This window comes from Bos mutus, chromosome 24, assembly GCF_027580195.1.
Source record: "Bos mutus isolate GX-2022 chromosome 24, NWIPB_WYAK_1.1, whole genome shotgun sequence".
NCBI lineage: Eukaryota > Metazoa > Chordata > Mammalia > Artiodactyla > Bovidae > Bos > Bos mutus.
In genome coordinates, this window is record NC_091640.1 from 26,597,286 (window position 1) to 26,602,889 (window position 5,604).

Sequence of the window (5,604 nt, forward strand, 5' to 3'; positions counted from 1 at the left end):
GAACCATCATTTAGTATATCAGTTCAGTTCAGTTCAATTCAATTCAGTCACTCAGTTGTGTCCGACTCTTTGCAACCCCATGAATCGCAGCACGCCAGGCCTCCCTGTCCATCACCAACTCCCGAAGTTCACTCAGACTCACGTCCATCGAGTCAATGATGCCATCCAGCCATCTCATCCTCTGTTGTCCCCTTCTCCTCCTGCCCCCAATCCCTCCCAGCATCAGAGTCTTTTCCGATGAGTCAACTCTTTGCATGAGGTGGCCAAAGTACTAGAGTTTCAGCTTTAGCATCATTCCTTCCAAAGAAATCCCAGGGCTGATCTCCTTCAGAATGGACTGGTTGGATCTCCTTGCAGTCCAAGGGACTCTCAAGAGTCTTCTCCAACTCCACAGTTCAAAAGCATCAATTCTTCGGCGCTCAGCTTTCTTCACAGTCCAGCTCTAGTATATCAACGAAGGACTAAATATTTCTTTGATTCTACATAACAAAACTTATAGGCAAAATCTGAAAGGGACAAACTTCAAGTAACTTAACTTTTTCCTAGAACATTTTAACAATATTTTTAATAATACAAAAAGTTCTCATATCTAACATTCACAATGTTGTTCAGTCAAACAAATATTACCAAGCATGCAAAGAAATAGGAAAATGCTATCCATAATAAGGGGAAATATTCATCTAAACTGAATCAACAATGGTTAAGATGATATAATCAGTACAAAAATATATTAAAATAGTGAATATGTCTATCTTTTGTATGTTTGAGAAGGTAAAGAAAAAACTGACCATATAAAGTAGAGAAATGTGTGCTGTGCTAAGTCATTTCAGTTAGTTGTGTCCGATTCTGTGACCCTGTGGACTATAGTCTGCCAGGCTCCTCTGTCCATGGGATTCTTCAGGCAAAAATACTGGAGTGGGTTGCCACTTCCTTCTCCAGGGAATCTTCCTGTCCCATGGATCAAACTCCCATCTCTTACAACTCCTGCATTAGCAGGTGGGTTCTTTACCATTGGGGCTTCCCTGATAGCTCAGTTGGTAAAGAATCCCCCTGCACTGCAGGAGACCCCGGTTCAATTCCTGGGTCGGGAAGATCTGCTGGAGAAGGGATAGGATACCTACTCCAGTATTCTTGGGCTTCCCTTTTGGCTTAGCTGGTAAAGAATCCTCCTGCAACACAGAAGACCTGGGTTCGATCCCTGGGTTGGGAAGATCCCTTGGAGAAGAGAAAGGCTACCCACTCTAATATTCTGACCTGAAGAATTCCATGGACTGTATAGTCTGTGGGGTTGCAAAGAGTCTGACACGACTGACCGACTTTCACTTCACTTTCTTTACCACTAGCGCCACCTGGGAATCCCATAAATTAGAGAAATGGAAGGTAAAAGAAGAGTCAAATTTAACTTCTAAAAATGCAAATATAATATTTAAAATGAAAGTGCCCTGGATATAATTAGTAGTATATTAAACCCTGCAGAAACATGTGTAGTGAACTTGGAGCTACAGTAATAGAGTTTACTCAAAATAAAACAGAGATTAAAAAAAAAGAACAGCACTTTAGTGAACTATGGGACAAATTCAAGAGTTAAATATAGATTATATTGAAGTACCTGAAGGAGAAATGAAAAAATTACTTGAGGAAGTAAGGATTGACATTTTTTCCTGAACTTGATGACAACTATTAGTTCAAAGATTCAGAAAGTTAAAATGAACCCTAGCACAAAGAATACATCAGAGCACATCAAAATAAAATTATTTACCTCCAGAGGTAAAGAGAAAATATTAAACTCCAAGAAAAATGAGAAATATGGCAAACAAATGAACAAGGATAAAGGTGAAACTAGTTTTTTTGTTGTTGTTGTTGTTAGAAACAACACAAGCTAGAACATAGATGAAAAGATTTTTAAGTTTTAAGCAAAATAATTTACAATCTTGATATATTTGTCTCCCAAAAACACCTATCAAAAATAAAGACTTTTTTGAAATACACATAAATGAAATAATTGAGTATTATCAGTAGACCTGTACTTTAAGAGAAATTCTTCAGGTAAAAAGGAAACGATTGCAGGTGGAAACCTGGGCTTACACAATAGGAAAAACAGAACTGGAAATGGCAAATATAAAGAACTTTTCTTGTTTTTAAAAGTATTTAAAAAGAGAGTCAATTGTTTAAAGCAAAAGTAATAGCAGTATATTTTGGAGTTTATAGTACAGATAGAAATAAAATGTAGAAAAATTACAGCACAAAGTCTGAGAAGAAATACACTGTTATGTTTCATTTACTATACATGAAACAGTATGGTATAAGGTGAAGATATGTTGTGATATGTTAAAAATGTGTACCATAAATCCTAAAGAAACCACTAATAAAGCTCAAAAAAGAGCTGTAGCTCATGAATGAAGAAAATAAATAAAATAGTAACTATACAATTCATACTCAGGTGGTGCCAGTGGTAAAGAATCCGCCGGCCAATGCAGGAGATGTTAGAGATGTGAGTTCCATCACTGGGTTGGAAAGATCCCCTGAAGGAGGGCATGGCAACTCACTCTAGTATTCTTGCCTAGAGAATCCCATGGACAGAGGAGCCTGGTGGGCTACAGTCCATAGGGCTGGAGTCTGACACAACTGAGTGATAACACTAATCTGTGATCTAGTCATTTTACTCTTATGTACTCATCCAAGAAAACTGAAAATAGTGATCATTAAAAAGTAAAGTCGCTCAGTCATGTCTGACTCTGCAACCCCATGGACTGTAGCCCACCAGGCTCCTCCATCCATAGGATTCTCTGGGCAAGAGTACTGGAGTGGGTTGCCATTCCCTTCTCCAGCGGATCTTCCCGACCCAGGGATTGAACCTGGGTCTCCTGCATTGTAGGCAGACGCTTTACCGTCTGAGCCACCTGAGATCTAAACACAAAGTGAAAGTGAGGTCGCTCAGTCGTGTCCGACTCTTTGTGACCCCACGGACTGTAGCTACCAGGCTCCTCCGTCCATGGGATTCTCCAGGCAAGAATACTGGAGTGAGTTGCCATTTCCTTCTCCAGGGGATCTTCCCGACCCAGGGAATGAACCTGGGTCTCCCGCATCGTAGGTAGACGCTTTACCGTCTGAGCCACTAGGGAAGTCCTAATTAAAAGACATACTCAAATGTTCTTAGCCGTTTATTTGTAGTAGCCATCAAACCGGAAATAATACAAATACATAGTAACTGATTCTGGGTAAACATTTGTGGTATATTGATATGGTGCAATACAGCTTAGCAATATGAAGCAAAAATCATCGATAAGAACAATTATGTCTTAAAATATAATGGATATATCTTAAAATAATTCTTCTGAGTGAAAGAAGCCAGAAAAAGATACTGCATATTTTGTATGATTCCATTTTTATGAAATTCTAGCAAATGCAAATTAATCTCTAGTAACATGAAACAAATCAGTAATTTCCTGGGGACAAGAAAAGTGACTAGAAAGGATGGAGGAATAGATTAAAAGGGGCAAAAGGAAATGTTCAAGGATGATGAATATGTACATTATCTTGATTGCAGTGATTTTTTTCCCATGGGTATGTACATTTGTCAAAAGTTAATTGTACCCTTTAAAGATGGAAAGCTTATTGTATGTTATTATACTCAATGGTAAAAAAAAAATGTATGTCCAAATACTTGCTTTACAACTATACAGATGAGTGACTTTCAGCCACTTACTAATACACTATAAGATCAACCTTCCTTCATAAATTAAGGGTGATATCTTCCTTCGAGGTATATTGGAAGATAAAAATGAAATTTTTGTTACCCATCTATTACAATGCTAAACATAAATTTTGCATAAAAAATTAACTATAGGATGATAGATTACTAAACAATACAAATTATTACAAAAACAAAATGCTATATCACATTTAAAAAAATCACTATGGCACAGTATCCAATAAGATGTTTCTCATGATGGTTCTCAATCACCTTTATGTTCTAGAAATATTACTTAAGACCAAATGTTTAAAACTACTACTCTATTGGGCTTCCCCAATGGCTCAGCTGTAAAGAATCTGCCTGCAATGCAGGAGACACAGGAAATACGGATTCATTCCCTGGGTCGGGAAGATCCTGGGTAAGGAAATGGCAACCCACTCCAGTGTTCAACATATACTATAACCTGTATCACTAAAATTAAAAGACCAACAAGTGGAAAAGTACTGTAACATTATAACTTTTGCCTCACTTTTCTCCTTCAGTTCATTAATACAGAGTTGTCAGAATAGTCTGCTTAATTTCCTCTAGATTTTGCCAAGGTGAATACATTTAATTAAAATCCTTTCATTCAATGAACAAAGTCAATATAGCAACTCACCTAAAAGTGAAGCCCCAGTACAACTTTACTCATTAGTCAGAAGCTTTGGGCTTTGAATTAATCTGGATTATGTTTCAATTTCATTTTACCTGCCCTACTTAGAAAGCTACTACTTTCACAGTAAGAATATGTCTAAGGAGAAAAATGTATTAAATGGATCTCTGTGATTTTTTCCTTCTTCCCCATTCTCAGTATCTACATGGAAAAATACTTAAGTCACTAAAGACCAAGTAAGATGATGCATGTGAAAGCATTATACAAAGAGTAATATTCTTAGTACTGCTAGTACTGCCAGAACTATTACTGCCACCACTACTACCATCACTATTACTACGACTACTACTACCTCTATTAGTGCTCCTTAAGAGGATGGAAAGTGGAAGGAAAAGGAGGAAGAGAAACAAGTAAACAGCAGAAAGAAGAAAAGGTACAAAAAGGATAATTGGCTATCTCCACTATTCTAATTTTTATGTTTGTATTCTTTTCCAGAAATCAGGGTAACAATATGAGCCCTCTAACCACCTTCTTCATTTTGGGGGTTGCCAGATTTAACAAAAAAGAAAAAATACAGAGCGCTAGGTTAAATTTGAAGTCAAGATAAACAAAAAATTATTTTTTACATAAATATGTCCCATGTAATATTCAGAATTTGCACTAAAAATTTTTTTGTTATTTATCAACAACTAAGTTTAACTATGCATTCTACATTTTATCTGTCAATTATATCCTTTACTTCTGTATTTTTCATCTTTCTTATAATATGTGCCCATCCCCAATAAAGCATGCAGGAGTAACTTTCAAGAGTCATATAATCCAATTAGTTCATAGGAGCAGAACCTTCCTATCACCAGCGAAGTGTGGAAGTGAAACCTTCTACCTTCTTTGGCGAAAAACCAATTGTAAAGAATGAAAGATAAGAGGAAAGGAAACATGAGGAGATGAGAACGTGAACATTTTCAGATAGATCATAATAGTAACAAAGTAAGTTGCATGGAAATTAAAGAAATATGCCTTGGGATATAGGAAGGCAGAATCTGGAGCAAGTCGCTGTAGACATAGCCGAGACTGGTACTACCACACAGGAGGCAGCGTGTGAGTAAATAAGTGCTATTGATGAATTAATTTGGTGGAAAAACTACCTTTGCTTAATCAAATATTCTATTGCATCATAAAGTATGTTCATTACCCTTATCATGGGAGAATGCAATCTTCTTTTAGAGTGGCTCATGTGGTTAAATCTTTGTCAATCTTC

At 36.8% G+C, this 5,604-nt stretch overlaps 1 non-coding gene across 1 annotated transcript; it reads right to left on the minus strand.

Annotated features, from left to right (window-relative positions):
- Positions 1 to 2,834: 2,834 nt before the first annotated feature.
- Positions 2,835 to 2,906, minus strand: TRNAC-ACA (transfer RNA cysteine (anticodon ACA)). The gene has a single exon. It is a non-coding gene; the product is annotated as a tRNA-Cys (tRNA).
- Between the last annotated feature and the right edge of the window lie 2,698 nt (positions 2,907 to 5,604).